The 14,948-nt window shown below is 38.5% G+C and overlaps 1 protein-coding gene across 3 annotated transcripts in view; it reads left to right on the plus strand.

The window, feature by feature from the left end:
• Positions 1 to 953: 953 nt before the first annotated feature.
• PTPN4 (protein tyrosine phosphatase non-receptor type 4) overlaps positions 954 to 14,948 on the plus strand; it is a 219,111-nt gene continuing 205,116 nt past the window's right edge. For 2 of the 3 annotated variants that reach the window (XM_017500263.2, XM_037728403.1), the window contains exon 1: positions 1,575 to 1,713. The gene's annotated coding sequence lies outside the window, so the exon portion shown is untranslated. Of the gene's footprint in view, positions 1,714 to 14,948 lie in introns of all 3 variants that reach the window. The other variant, XM_017500262.2, reaches the window with a different exon arrangement.

Genomic DNA, 14,948 nt, shown 5'->3' on the forward strand with positions numbered 1-14,948 from the left:
CCTCAGCCTCCTGAGTAGCTGGGATTACAGGCACGTGCCACCATGCCCAGCTAATTTTTTGTATTTTTAGTAGAGACGGGGTTTCACCATGTTGACCAGGATGGTCTCGATTTCTTGACCTCGTGATCCACCTGCCTCGGCCTCCCAAAGTGCTGGGATTACAGGCTTGAGCCACCGCGCCCGGCCCTGACAAGTCTTTTTCAAATGGAAAAACTAACGGGTGTGCGGGAGAAGAGAGTCAATGGGAATTGCCATCTTTTCCAGATTTGATCAAATTCCCCTGATTTGTAGTCATTTTGTCGCCTTGGAGGGAAAGCGGTCTTTATAAAGGTCAGCTCTGATAGAATGCTCAAACTAAGAGCAAGGAAGGATAAAGAAGGCGCTTGGCGACAGAAAAGGGCGCTTACCAAAACTGGGCAAAAAGTTAGTGTGGTGGTCCCCAATCCCTTCTTTCCCCATTTCAGCTGAGGTCACCCGCCAGTAGGCAACTGTTCTATTACCAATAAGTTTGTATCACCAATAAAACATTATAACGCACCTGGCTAAAAACCCTGGCGTGACAACACCAAATTCATGTTACTGGAATGATTTAAATTTTAAAAAGCAAACCACCGTTCCAGGCACACAGAAGTCACCCCCAAACGTTGTTTTATACACGAAGATTGGTTGCTGAGGCTTTGTTTTGGAGCCTATGTTTAGGAGGGGAAATGATTCAAAACTGCCCCCAAAACCTATATCCTCTATGAGCACTGAGGTTGGGGCGACTTGGTGCCAAGAGGTCTGGTTTTCCCCTTTAACAAAGGCTTCTGCTTCCACTCTCAGGTCCCTCAGGTCAGTGGGTGCAGCAGGGGTCGCAGGCCAAGCAACCAATCGCGACGCGGCTGCGGGGCGGGGACCCGCCGCCTCTCCCTCCTGTCCGCCCTGCCAGTCCTAGCAGGCCGGCCTCTCTCGCACCTGCGTGTCCCTCTGCGCTCCCACTGTTGCGACTGCTCCCTGTGCTAGCGGGGAGGGTTTTTGGCCTCGCCTCTCGCGAGATCGTCTCCTGCTGCTGCTGCCGCCGCTGCCGCCGCCGCTCCTGGACGCTGACTGGCGGCGCCTGCGCAGCCGCCATGTTCGGTTGCTATGCTGCGGCCTAGGAGAGGGGGTGTGCTTGAGGGAGGAGGAAGAGACAGGGGGAGGAGGGGGAGGAAGAGGAGGTGGAGAAGGAGGGGGGCGACTGAGCTCTTCTTGCACTCTCACACACACACGCTGCCCAGGATTACCCGCCCGCTCACGCCGAGCAGCGCGCTTTTCCGCTCCTCGCGCTCCACCACCAACATTGTTCTCTCAGGACTCCTGGGTCCCAGGGGCCGGAATTGGGCCTGAGCCGGGGAGAAAGACTTGGCTTTGGCCGAGGGGTCGGAGGATTGGGGCCAGGCCCCCTCCCCCACGCACTTTTGGGGGTGTGGATTATCTCATCCCCGCAGGGAGGTAGGCGAGGGCGCCGGCTGCCCGCCTCCCTGCCACCTCCCTGGCGGCGCCAGCCCGCGGCTGCCCAGCAGCATGAGGTGGTGCTGGCGGCTCCGGGTCGTGGCGCGACCGCTGCGGCGGCGGCTGCTCGGGGGGCACTGAGGTAGCCCCCCGGAGCGGCACGGCGGACGCGGTTTCCCAGGCGCGCCGGGGCCTCGAGGCTTTTTATCTCCAGCCGAGAGGACGCGGCTGTGATATACGAAGGTAAGAGGTTCTCGGGTCCCCTCCGGCCTCTCGGCCCTGCACGTTGAACGCGAGGATCTTACCTGCATGTGTGGCTCCTGGGAGGTGAGCCAGGTAGGACAAGTCAGAGATACGAGAATGATTTAAAAGGAAAGAAAGAAAAAAAAAAAAAGACGCTTTCTTACTGGGACCTCTGCTCTTGGGGCTCTCGGGGGTTATAGTTGGAATCTCCGTTATGGTTCAGCGAAGGGACAAGGGATGGAATATAGATGCGGAGATGGAATGTTCCCCGGCACCTAAACTCGAGGTAAAGCTTTGGAATCTTGAGTTTTCCATTGCTGGTAGAATTCCTTTTTTAAAAAAATTGGCTCATATGAGTGCTTCTTGCACGCTGCATAAGCCAATTATTCCTACCATTGAAGTTTTAAGCCTGTTAGGATTCTACCAGTATATACCTGTGTTTGGGAATCTGTAGTTGAGCCAAAAAAAAAAAAAAAAAAAAAAAGTTGAGATGTAGGTAAATGCCTAAGCATTTCGCAGGGTTTCCATAAAATGAAACAGCTTACAGTTGCACAGGTTATGTGTGAATGTTTCTGCAAAACTTAGGATGGAAGATTTTATGTCTGGGCTTGCATCATTTAGTGACATCAGTATGTACAAGGACGATTTGTAGGATTTTTCGAAACGCTTGTTCTAGGATAACTTGTTATACATCTGCAATATGCCAGCTGCTTTTCGAATAAGAGATTTCAGTAATATTAAATTTATGTGTCCAGATCTTGGGCTCAGTTGAAACAGTACAGCTGATTGGCCACATTTAAAACATATTTATGGAGAAAGATAAAAACAAAAGGCCCATGTATCCGACTTGTAAAAGACAATTAATAACTGAGTAAAAAGAAGACTGGAACAGTAAAAGCCAGGACATTTTTAAATCTTGGTTTTCTGATCTTTAGTGTACCAGAGGAAAAAAAATTTTTTTCAATTTTAAGTGGGAAGGAGATGGCCTTAAAATAAAGAATTGTTCATAGCCTAAAGTGTGCTTAATGGAATAGAGCTAGAAATATTATTTAAATCTTGAATTTGATTAGTATAAATTCAGCTTTCTTTTAAAGAAAACTCGTAAGCAAAAGTTTGTGTATTGTAGAGAACCTTTTTACGAACTTATAAGTGTGATAATTTTGTGGACATCACCATTTTTTGTCAGAATAAATTTATGCTCCAATTACCACAAAAGCAATTTTTATGTCGTCTCATTTTTTGTGGTACACATATCTTTGTTATATTTTGGATTGAAACACACACGGTCCCATAATATGACGTTGAGTGATTTATAAGAGAAACAGTCTTTTTTGAACATGGGAATGTTTGTGATTTTGCTAGTCTCTTTTAAAAATTTGGCAAGAGATTTCTAAAATCCAAGGAGGCGTCACTATTTTGTAGTTTTTAAAAATATTAAGTGAGTAGGTTCACGTTTATTAAGTTAGAAAATCACAAGTTCTTCAAAAGTAAGAGTAGATGAGGGATACGATTTTCTTACTGCCGATTTTCTGACATCTTAGCTTCAGAGCTGTAGGTGTTGAATTGAGTCAAACTTGTGTTTTTTCTTATGTTCTAATTAAATATCTAAAAATGACCCTAGTAACATTGTTACTTTAAATTTATAACACCCAATTTCTAATTTAGGCTAGGCATAAAACCAGCATTGATTGAACATACTTGCTAAAAATACTTTCTGGGTCGGATGTACTTAGAATGCAGCCTCAGGAAAATTCATTTGAACTATTCTACTGTGACCAGTGTACACTTCATTATTGTTGAAGGACTTTTAAAAAATTATAGATCACACATACTCGATTTAATCAGTTTGGGCATACATGCCTAACTTTTAAAAAAAAAGTATAATAGAGATAGTAATACAAACTTTTCAGCTTTTTTTTTTTTCTTATATGACTTCCTTAGATTGTTATTAAACTGTGATTTGTATTTTTTAAAAAATAGTTTTGTCAAACATAGGTGTAAAGAACAATATCCATTGTTAACTGTTTAGTATTTATGACTTAGAAGCTCTAAAAGCGGCATCAGTGATCATGGCTTTTAGAAAGTTGTCTTTAAGGAGCAAAGAGACTACCAGATAATTGCAAGGAGGTTGGTTATTGAGAGTACTTTTGCCCATGCTTGAGAGTTAATATGGTCACTTTCAAAGAAGAAAACTTTTCTAAAAATATGTGGAAATCTTGTTTGGTGTATGTTTAAAGACAAATGTTTAAAAGTTCTGCCTGAATTCTTTGTTAGAATACAGAATTGATCAACTCATTAGGAATGAATGGTTAGTGACTTATTGTGGCTAAATATGAATTGTTGCTCCTATATAAAATTTAGTTATTGGTAGAAGTTTATGAGCTGAGTTGAATTTTGTTGTTTTTCTGGGTTATTGCATGTTTTGAAGTTTTTTATATACTACAGTCCAGATTTGCTGAATTTGCCAGTTTACTAGAATAAGCTGTAAAGCCTTGAAGATTAGCTTAGCATTCTGAATATCCTTTTTATTGTTTACCAGGGAAGTACTATAGGAAGGAGGTGTTATTATCTTTTCATTTAATATTTAATCAGTAGTGCAGATGGTGAGATGGGATATAATGTAGAAATGCCATAGGATCTTCCGTATTGATAAGAAAGTACCATTGTTTAGGAACAGCATAATTTCTTATCTTTTGCATGAATAGAGAAAAAGAGGAGGGGAAATTTATTAGACTCTCTTTTATTTCATTAGAGGCATTTTCCCTCACATTCATTCTTCATTTCATTATTCCTAAGTAGAAACATTGGAAGAGAGATGCCGGTATTTGAAGAAATTAGTAAGAACAAAATGAAGATTACATCCTGTAGACTATCTTGAAGGGAAGATACCAATTTGGGTTGGTTACTGTGTTTGTATCTTTTAACAAGGAACATATAGAGAGTAGTAGAAAGAAAAAAGGATCCAGAAGGGAAGAGTGTTAGTATTTGCCTGTTAAGTGCCAGACACTGTATAAGGGATTTTTTCATGTTATCCCACTCACCAAGTACACTTTATGAGGCAGGTATTATTAATCCCCTGTCCTCTCCCTGCCAAATAGAAGCTAAGGGAAATGAAATAACTTGTCTAGGCTCATACTTCTAGTAAGTGTAATTCACTAAAACTTATTCTTTAGATTGGTTCTGTCCAATTAAACTTTCTGCAATGATGGAAATATTCTCTTTTCCTTCAACTTTATTGAGGTATGATTGACAAATATTGATAGAAATATTTTTTGCATTGTTAGATATGGTAGCCATTAACCATGTGTGGCTATGGAACACTTAAAAGGTGATGAGCATGTCTGAGAAACTAAATTTAAAATTGTATTTAATTTTAATCAATTTAAATTTATAGCCAGATGTGGCTAGTAGCTATAGTATTGGACAGCATAACTGTAGATCTTGCTGCTTAGAAAATCTGAGTTCTAGTATTTAATCTTTTACTAGCTTGTTTATGTATGGCATTGGGCAAGTTATTTAGTTCTGGACTTCAATTTAATCTGGTGTGAAAATGAAAGGGTTGCCACTAAAAGGTTGTCTCCAAGGTTCCTTCTTGCTCTAAAGTTCTGTGATTCTTGTTAAAATGTACAGCAGCATTTAATATTCACAAGCATGATATCTAAAAGGATCCCTTTCCCAATATGCTCACCCATTACCTAAGGATTTTTGTTTAGTCAGTTTCTTTTTTTGAGAAGAGTATGTGTAAAGCACATATAAAGGATAATAGATTATTCCCCACCTCCCCCAATTGTTTGGCAAAAACATTGCGAAACTCAAGGCCTTACTTTATGTTGGAACAAAGTTTAAATCTTTAAAGACCATATTTTAACATGCCACCTTCCGTTTAAAAATATATAGGAGTTCCTTGGTGCTTATCAAGTTCATTCCAAATTTACCTATTTGGCCTTGAAGACTTTCCACCAACTTCATCTCATTGACCTTGTTTCTCATTCTTGCTTAAAAAGGAAGAAAATATTCTTGTTTTTTCCTTTGTCCTTATTCTCTAATTTAAATATCTCCGTCTCCATTCATGTGCATCCTCTAAACCTTTTTCAAAATCTGTTTTTGGAAGAATGCTGCTTAATTCACTCACAGGATCAGTTAATGAACCCTGGTAATAAGTACCCTTAGGTAAATATATACTTGTTTAGGTATAGTTCAGTACATCCTTCTTAAGCTTTTTTTTTTTCCTTCTTAAGTTTTCATGTTACTCCGTTTCCTTAATTTTCTTAGGTTGAAAAAATTAAAATAGGAATTGTTTCTTTTGTATTGCCTCATAAATTTAGTCAGTTTTTCAGCAATGCTCCTATAAAAAGTTGCTAATTTAAAAAAAAGACAAATACTGTGACAGCATTGATACTATTTGTTTCCTTCCAGGTAATTGTTCATATTTTTAAAATAAAGTTGTGTGATAGAGATAGAATTTTGAGAGTAATGTATTGAGGACATTGTATAGTAGAGGCTGTGAATTTAGGGAAAAGATCATAGACTTTGGAGTCAAATCTGGTGTGGAATCTAGCCTCAAAAACCTTGGGCAAATTATATAATTTCTGAGTCAGTTGGTCAGTTGGCCTTGAATTGTTGTGAGGATTAAGATTACATTATATGTAAGGATTACATTATATGTAAGGCATGTAGCACTGTGCTTTAAATAGAAGAGATGATCAATAAGTGATAGCTGGTATTATTTCTTCCATTTTCATATTCCCATCTTCATGAATATTATTTATTTTAGCTACCCAAAGCCACCAAAGTCAATGAATATAATTTAAATGATTAGTTAACATTCAGGTGATATACCGTAACTGATTTAGACATTTACCTTTTGTTACCAGTTTTTTTGTTTATTTCCTCAGTTTAAAACCCCCAGGACTGGGATAAGGTCAAGTGTCATGAATATTTATTTCTATGCCAGATCTCTCTCTTACAAAAGTACCTAGTGTGGGTGTTCTTGTTTTGGGGAAAAAAATGCTAATATAATTGTGTTTCATTGTTTTAGTTAATGTAATTTGAAAATTTTGGTTTATTTGGGGATGATGTAGTGAACATTCCTTTATATATAGTTAAGCAAACATTTGAAATGCCCGTTGTAGTGGGAGCAATGGTATAAAGGTAAATAAGACGTGATTCTTGTCCTTGAGCTCAAATTCTAGGATGGTAACGCATGTCAACAAACAATTACAATTCATAGTGACAGTGTAATAAGATCTGGGGAAAGAGAAGTGGCATTTGAACATGGTCTTGAGGATCATTTGGAATTGATCTGGGTAGAGAGAACAGCATGTACAAAAGGTCAAAATATGAAAGGATGCGTAGTGCGTTTGGAGAAATGTGAGTTGTCTCTTCGGATATGTCTGTGTCTGGGTGGGTGTGGTTGTCTGTTCCTGTGTGTGAATCTCTTGTCTTTGTGTATGTGTGTGTGTGTGTTGATTGCAGTGGGAAATGAAGCCTTGTGAGGGTCCTTGTGTTTGGGCAATGAGTGGGATCATTTTAAAACCTTTAAAATAGAGCTTTCCAACCAGTGTGCCATGAAGGGTTTACCGGTATGTTGGAGAGCAAGGTACTCTCCAGCTTATGGGACCTGGGCATATCAGATCCCTTTCCCCACCCCACCCCAGGATGGTTTCTTTTGGCTTTGAATAGCATTTGTGGCTTATTCCAGTGTGCTAAGAAATTATTATTTTCTTTGTTGCCAAGTTGGGAAAAGGATTGGGAAAACCACTGTTTTAGAGATTCTAAGTATTGGAAAGTTTATAGTATCCACTCACCCTTGGCATCCACTATGTAGTCAGAAATAAATACCAAATCCTGAAGTAAGCTTAAGGTAAGTCAGAGTCCCCCCTCTTTCTCCCTCTTTTTCTTTCCCTTTACCCACTGCCTCCCCCACTTCACTGGTATGTGTGCGTGCGTGCGTGCGTGTGTGTGTGTGTGTGTGTGTGTATGTGTGAGAAATATCTTCATTTAGTCTGCCTCTTGGGAAATCAGCATTAACATTCAGGAACAATTGTAGGTATTTAAATAAGGGATGATAAGATTAGATGTAGCGTTTGAAAGGTAACTCCTGACTTGTAGATAATGATGCAAAGATACAAGGATAATGCAAGGATGAGATTAGAAATGGAACAGAGACCAGATACAGTTGTAGTGGTTCGGGGGAGGGATGATAGGAACTAAAATAGGACAATATAGATAAGGATATAAGATTAGAACTGGAAACTGACTAGTTTCACTAGACTTGAGAGTCCATTGGGACTTGGTGGGGAAGAGTTAAAGATGATGCTAAGATTTCTTTGACAGCTTCCCTTTTTTAGCAAGGGAAGGCCAAATGATTGTTACTGAGCACTTCCAGTGAGCCAGGTATTTGGTAGACAGCAAAGTTGTCACGAGTTCTCATTTAACATTTTAGAATAACTTCAAACCTAATGAGAAATCTCAAAAAAGGCATGACAAAGCTCCTGAATTGCCTTCAACTAATTTTTAACATTGTACTAGCTATATATCATGTGTATACACAATGCGAGATGAGCCTGGAACATCTCCTTGTGCTTAGCTCAGTAAGGCCTTCTTTTCCAGATGCCCCAAGAGGTAACGTTGGAATTGTCTTTAGTATCTTCCCTTTTTCTGCTATATCTAATTGGATTCTTAAATTTCAGCAAACCAACCTCATCATCTGTCATCTCTGGTCCTACATTTTAATCCATATTTCTTCATTTCAGGGGAATGCACCATTTCTAATTTCATTTGACAGTTTTCTGAATTATTTGAGAGCAAGTTGCAGACATAACGCCTAACACTCCTAAATATTTTAGTGTATATGTGGCAAAACAGGGCAATCTCCTATATAACCGCCAAATCAGGAAGTAACATTGATACAGCACTACCTTCAGGTCCCTAGATGCCTTTCAAATTTTTCCAACTATTCTAATAGTATCTCTCTTTTCTTTTTGGTCCAGGATCCAATTCAGGTTCACACATTACATTTAATTGTCACATCTTTTAGTCTCTATCAGTTTGGAATGGTTCCTCAATATTTCCCTGTCCTTTATGACCTTGACAATTTTAACAAGTAGAGTCCTTTTTTCTGTAATGTGTTCCTCAACTTAAGTTCATCTAATGGTTCCTCATGTGCAGACCGAGTGCATTGTTGGCAGGAATGCCATAGAAATAATGTGATATTCTTAGTACGTCACTGGGAGACGTGCTGTATCGTCCTACTACTAGTGATGTTTAACTTTGAAAACCTGTTAAATTCAAGTCTGCTGGGTTTCTCTACTATGACGTTATCGTTTTTTCCTTTTGTAATTGAGAATTCTTATGTGAAAAAATATCCAGGAGTGTGTCAATATTCCTCATCAGACCTCTAACCACTAGCCTTCAGGTCTGATGACTGCTGCCTGAATCAGCCACAACTGTGAAAGTTGTCACCTACATTTATTAGTTAATATTCTACTGAAAGAAGATTTCCCCCTTCTTCTCCATTCATTCATTCATTCATTCATTCATTTATATCGATGTATACTCCTGGACTTGTTTCTGTTTAGTGGTTTTTATTACTGTCATTTTAAAATTTCATTTTGTGTGTCAAATTGTCCCAAATTTGGCCAGTGGGAACCCCTTTAAGTTGGCTTCTCTATCCTGCTTGACCTGTCCCCTTCTTGGTGTATTTCCTTACTTTCTGGCCTATCAAGATGTTCCAGATGATCTTAATACTGCCCTATTCCAGCTCTGAAATCATTTATTTCTCCAAGGAATCCTGATTATTGTTATTTTTTTTTTCAGTATAGGCGATATTTAGAAACAGATCCGAGTGTTTAATGTGTTCATTTCTGCTGATACGTCATCACTTTTAGGGGGATAGAGCTAGGAAATGCATATATGTATATGCACATCTGAATCTGTTTCTGTGCCTATGTACAGATATTTTAAAAGTTCACACTGATACAACCAATTCCAGTCTAACATCTCAGGATTCGTCTAGCTTTTTCCCTTTCTGTTTTTGTAAATCTCTTCTCCAGCAGTGAGAAATTGGTTCCTATTATCTCCTCAGTGTATTTACTTACTTGCTGGATCCCCTTGTATGTGCCAATCTTCTGACCCCACATTAGTTGTCTCATTTCTCCTTGCTTTCACCTGTGAGGCCTATGGCATGGGGTCCTCAGGGCATGCTGCCAGGTCCATGTAGTAAAGAGAACTTCTCATTTAATCTTTTATACCCTTCATTTAATCAGGACAGAAATTTGTTAGGAAGGTGCTATCACCAGTTTTAAAAGGAAAACAGAGCTGAAATTCAGAAAGGTGTGTGTTTTTAGGCATGTTACTGTGTAAATAGCTGAGTAAATAGGCATTCAGATTCATCTAATACCGAAACCTCTTTTCTCTCCTGTACTGCATAGTCTCTATCTGTGGAACCAAAGTGGCAGGATTTAAGGTTGTTTAGATGGTAGCTGAAGCAGTGTGACTGCCGCTGCTTTTGAAGTATGTGTAAAGTTAGGAAAAAGCACACTGACAGAGCTTCTAACTACCATCATTGAAAGATTAAGGGGTCTCGGTAATGAAGAAGCCAGTGAAGAAGACTGAAAGAAAGGTGGTGAGAGAGAAGAGTGTGGTTGTGTGCTAGATCATGACAAAGTAAGGAATTTCACGAAGCTGTCATGCTGCTGAGAGAAAAAGTGAAGACCAAAAGACTTTGAATTTGACTACTGGAAATTTATTGATAATCTTAGCTAGTTAGTTTTCCAGTATGTTCAGGCAAGCCATCTGTATCAGAATCACTGAGATACTGATGAAAAATATGAACTCCCCAGGTCTCATCTCAGATCATACAGATTCTTAAAAGGGTTAGTGGGTAGTAGCGTGGAAGATCTGCAGAAATGCTAAGGTTCTTCTGAGGTGTACTAGTTTGAAGTTTGTTGCTTTAGCAGAAGAATTATAGTAGAAAGGTGTGATAAACTAAATTGAGGAAACCAAGTGTACAATGAATATAGATGAGACAACTCTTCGAGAAGTCTGGCCATAGAGGTAAGAGACCTCAGGTCATGGAAGAATAGGGGACAGCATCAAGAAAAATACTTTTGTTTCCAAGGTTACATACACCTTCACATTTGTTGGGATTAAGAGAAGGAAACTATAGTGGTTATTTTAAAGTTGAGTAAACAAAACTATATAGCAACACCTACTATCAAAAAAATGCCCTGAGTGAACTTTGGTAGGTATCTAGGATAGCTGCATGCTCCCATTTTAAATGCCATCTTTTGGTAGGTCTTTGGAGTAATCTAAGGGTCACTGTTTATTTTGTTTTAGTTAAATTTGGATCTTGTCAAAAAAAACAAAAACAAAAACAAAAAACAAAAAGAACAAAAAAAGAAAGAAAAAAACAAAATTTGTATCTTGTCTTTTTGTTATACAGTTGTGTTAAGAGCTTCTCTTAGTTCATTTTTATATGAATTCTAAGTATATTCTTATGTATAGATGAGTCATCAGCAATACAATTAAAAATTATATCCAGAATTGGGGGAGACTTTGGATGGAAAGCCAATCCGGGGCCAATTTAATGTATTCTTTGAGCATCAGCTAGGTACCAGGCACTGTGCTTGACTGTGGGGATACAGAATTGAAGAGTTGCTCTTTATCATCAAGATTATTGTTCTTTCTTCAGAGGAACTTGAAATCTAGTATATAGCTAGAAATATTACAGACAAGTCATAGATAACTATGTTAGCCTACAGCAAAATAAATACAGATAAGTCAGTGTTTAATTAATACAGCAATATATATTACCATAATTCTCAGACTTGTCATTTTAAAATTGTATTTAAATTGTATTTTCATATTTGAATTGGCAATATGGCTACATGGTTCAAGTTTCAAAATAATGTGAAAAGGTATAGAGTGGGAAGTCTTGATACCACTCCTCTTTCCTGTACTGTATAGATAACTACTTTTATTTTTATATATTCTATGGTTTTTATGCAAATAGAAACACATAATACAGATTATTGTTTTCCCCCTACCTTTTTATATAGAAGGTATTTACTATATTAATGCTTTGTACCATAATTTTTAAATTTAAAATATACTTGGAGATCACTTAACTTCACTATATAAAGAGCTGTCCCTTTTTTCTTCTTCTTTTTAAAAAATATATGTTCTATTGTATAGATACATGATTAAGCTAGCTAATTCTAATTATTTAAACTTTTAAGTTTTCGACCCATTTATTTGTGTGACCCATTTGCTTTCACCTCTTTCTGTATGAGCTAGTGCTCCCTGAGGCATTTTAGATTCATGACCTGACTTTTCTGCATCTAAAGGGCCTAACTTTTTTTTTCTTTTTTTTTTTTTTCTTTTTTATTTTTTGATACGGAATCTCGCTCTGTTACCCAGGCTGGAATGCAGTGGCATGATCCTGACTCACTGCAACATTCTCCTCCCAGGTTGAAGTGATTCTCTTGCCTCAGCCTCCCAAGTAGCTGGGACTACTACAGGTTTGCGCCACCTCACCCGGCTAGGGCCTAACTTTTAAAAGGCTTGTCAGCTTCTGCTTTTACTCAATAGAAACCAGTTACCATGTAACAAGTCTGACTACCTTGACACTGCCGTACTGTGAAGAAGCCAAACTCTCACAGGAGAGACGACACTTGTGGACGAGTACTTCAGCAAGGACACATAAAAGTGATACCTTCTTGAATTTTTCAGTCCAGCCTAGGCATCAACTGAATGTAGATGAGTTAATGATCCCAAATGATGCCAGATGACATCCAGTACAGCAGAAGAGCTGCCTAATCTAGCTTTTACCCAATTTGTGGCCAGGGAACTGTGAGATATATAAATCCTTATTGTCTGAAAATGAATGAATGAATGAATGAAGGAAGGAAGGAAGGAAGGTAGGTAGGTTTCTTTGAGCACAGATCTGTATCTGTTCTGCCCTGTCCTGGTTGTCTGTGTTACAGTGTCCTATTTTTAAATTCCTGTACTCCATTCTTGTAGCTGGAGCTCTCTGCTATCTCCTGTAAGCCTTGTGTCAAGAGCCACAAAATTAGATGTGTTGCCTGCTGCCATGTTTCCTTTTTGTGTTTTTCCCTGATTGCTAGGATACCACCTGCGTGTCTGACCTGTACGATGCTAAGGACCTATTGCCTGGATCACTGCTTATTGCCTGGTACTATAAGCTCAGGATACTATTTTCTAACTGCCTGTCTGTATTGCCTCTCTTACCATCATTAGTGAGTTTCCCTCTTCTCCCCTAATATTCTGTATTGTAGCCCTGCCAGCACTTGTGTTTTAGTTTGTCAATGTGAAACTTGGCAAAACTTCTGAAATTGTTTGGGATGATTGAAAATTTTCTTGATGTTGTTATAAGTCCATCATGCCTCGTCTGGACCCTTGTAGTAGTCTCTTTAAGTGAAGTTTGCTATAGTTTTGCCCTTTATAATCTTTACGCTGTAGCCAGAGTGATCTGACATTCATGTCTGATCAGAATTCTTTTGTTATCTGTTGATAAAATAAAATGAAGGAATTTTCCAAAGGGGTGAAAATTACTTGGGAAAAATCAGTTTTTAAGATAATATTCTTTTTGTTTGTTTCTTTTTTAGATACTTCTTGTTCATGAAAGCAAAATATCATTACAAAATAAGGAAAATCTGTCTAACTTATCTTACTGTTTATGGCCCAGTACATATTGCAGTCACTTACAGTGACTTACATAAACAAGAAGCTGCTAGGGACAACGAAATGTCTTCATTGGGAAGATCGTGATTTGAAAAAGCTCTCTTAGGTGATTCTGATACTGTGACCCACTTTGCATCTGGCTATTTTTATGGCTTTTGATCTGTGTTATTATAATTCTTTACAAATAATTTTATAGCCAATAGTTTGTCATAAGCAATTCTGAAATTCCCATATCCCTAAAAAACCCAAAAGTTTTATTAACTAATTTGGCAACCAAACTTGACCTATACTGATATGAGGCTGCTTAGGTTTATTTATTCCACTTAGAGTATACATTCTTCATGTTCTTTAAAGAAATTTTATTTTATTTTATTTTTTGAGACGGAGTCTTGGTCTGTCACCCAGGTTGGAGTGCAGTGGCACGATTTCGGCTCACTGCAACCTCCGCCTCCCAGGTTCAAGTAATTCTCCTGCCTCAGCCTCCAAGTAGCTGGGATTATAGGTGCATGTCACCACACCCAGCTAATTTTTTATAGTTTTTGTGGGACAAGCTGATCTCCTGACCTCAAGTGATCTACCTGCCTCAGCCTCCCAAAGTGCTGGAATTACAGGGGTGGGCTACTGTGCCCAGCCTTTAAAGAAATTTTAAATAGCACTATGGTTGAATACAGGGTGCTGCCCTAGAACCAAGAACCTTACTTAATGTAAGTTATCTGTGCCATATCACCTCTGTATGTCCCAGATACTCTGAAATTCAAAACACTTTTGAAAGTGTTTTGAAGCTAGAGATCTCAGATATGGAATTGTAGATCTGAACGACCAACTTTCCTAGCAATGGAGAGAAAGGGTACTTTGTTTTCTTTTGTATTGTTTTTTAGTGATAATATAGTTGAACATTTTTTCATGTTAATTTACTAATTTCATTTCTTGCTTATATTCTTCAAATTCTTTGTTCATTTATCTGTGAAGGTGAATAGTTTTTCCTACTAATTTATAATATCATACATACTAACTGGTTTTCTGTTAGCACAATAGCATGCCTGGGACACATTCTAAGTTTTTGTATCTAGCATATTAATGGGAAATGCTACAAGTTGAAAACACATATACAGTTGACGCTTGAACAACGTGGATTTAAATTGTGTGGGTCCACTTATATGTGGATTTTTAAAAATAAATATGTTAGAAAAATTTTTGGAGGTTTGGGACAATTTGAAAAAAACATAGGTGAACTATATAGTCTAAAAATATCAGGAAGTTTTTCAATTAAGAAAAAAACTGGCTGGGTGCAATGGCTCACACCTGTAATCCCAGCACTTTGGGGGGCCATGGTGAGCGAATCACTAGGTCAGGAGTTTGAGATTAGCCTGACCAACATAGTGAAATCCTGTCTCTACTAAAAATTCAAAAATCTGCTGGATGTGGTGGCATGTACCTGTAATCCCAGCTACTTGGGAGGTTGAGGCAGTAGAATCACTTGAACCTGGGAGGTGGAGGTTGCAGTGAGCTGAGATTGCACCACTACACTC

Source organism: Cebus imitator, unplaced genomic scaffold (assembly GCF_001604975.1).
Source record: "Cebus imitator isolate Cc_AM_T3 unplaced genomic scaffold, Cebus_imitator-1.0 Scaffold264, whole genome shotgun sequence".
Lineage (NCBI taxonomy): Eukaryota > Metazoa > Chordata > Mammalia > Primates > Cebidae > Cebus > Cebus imitator.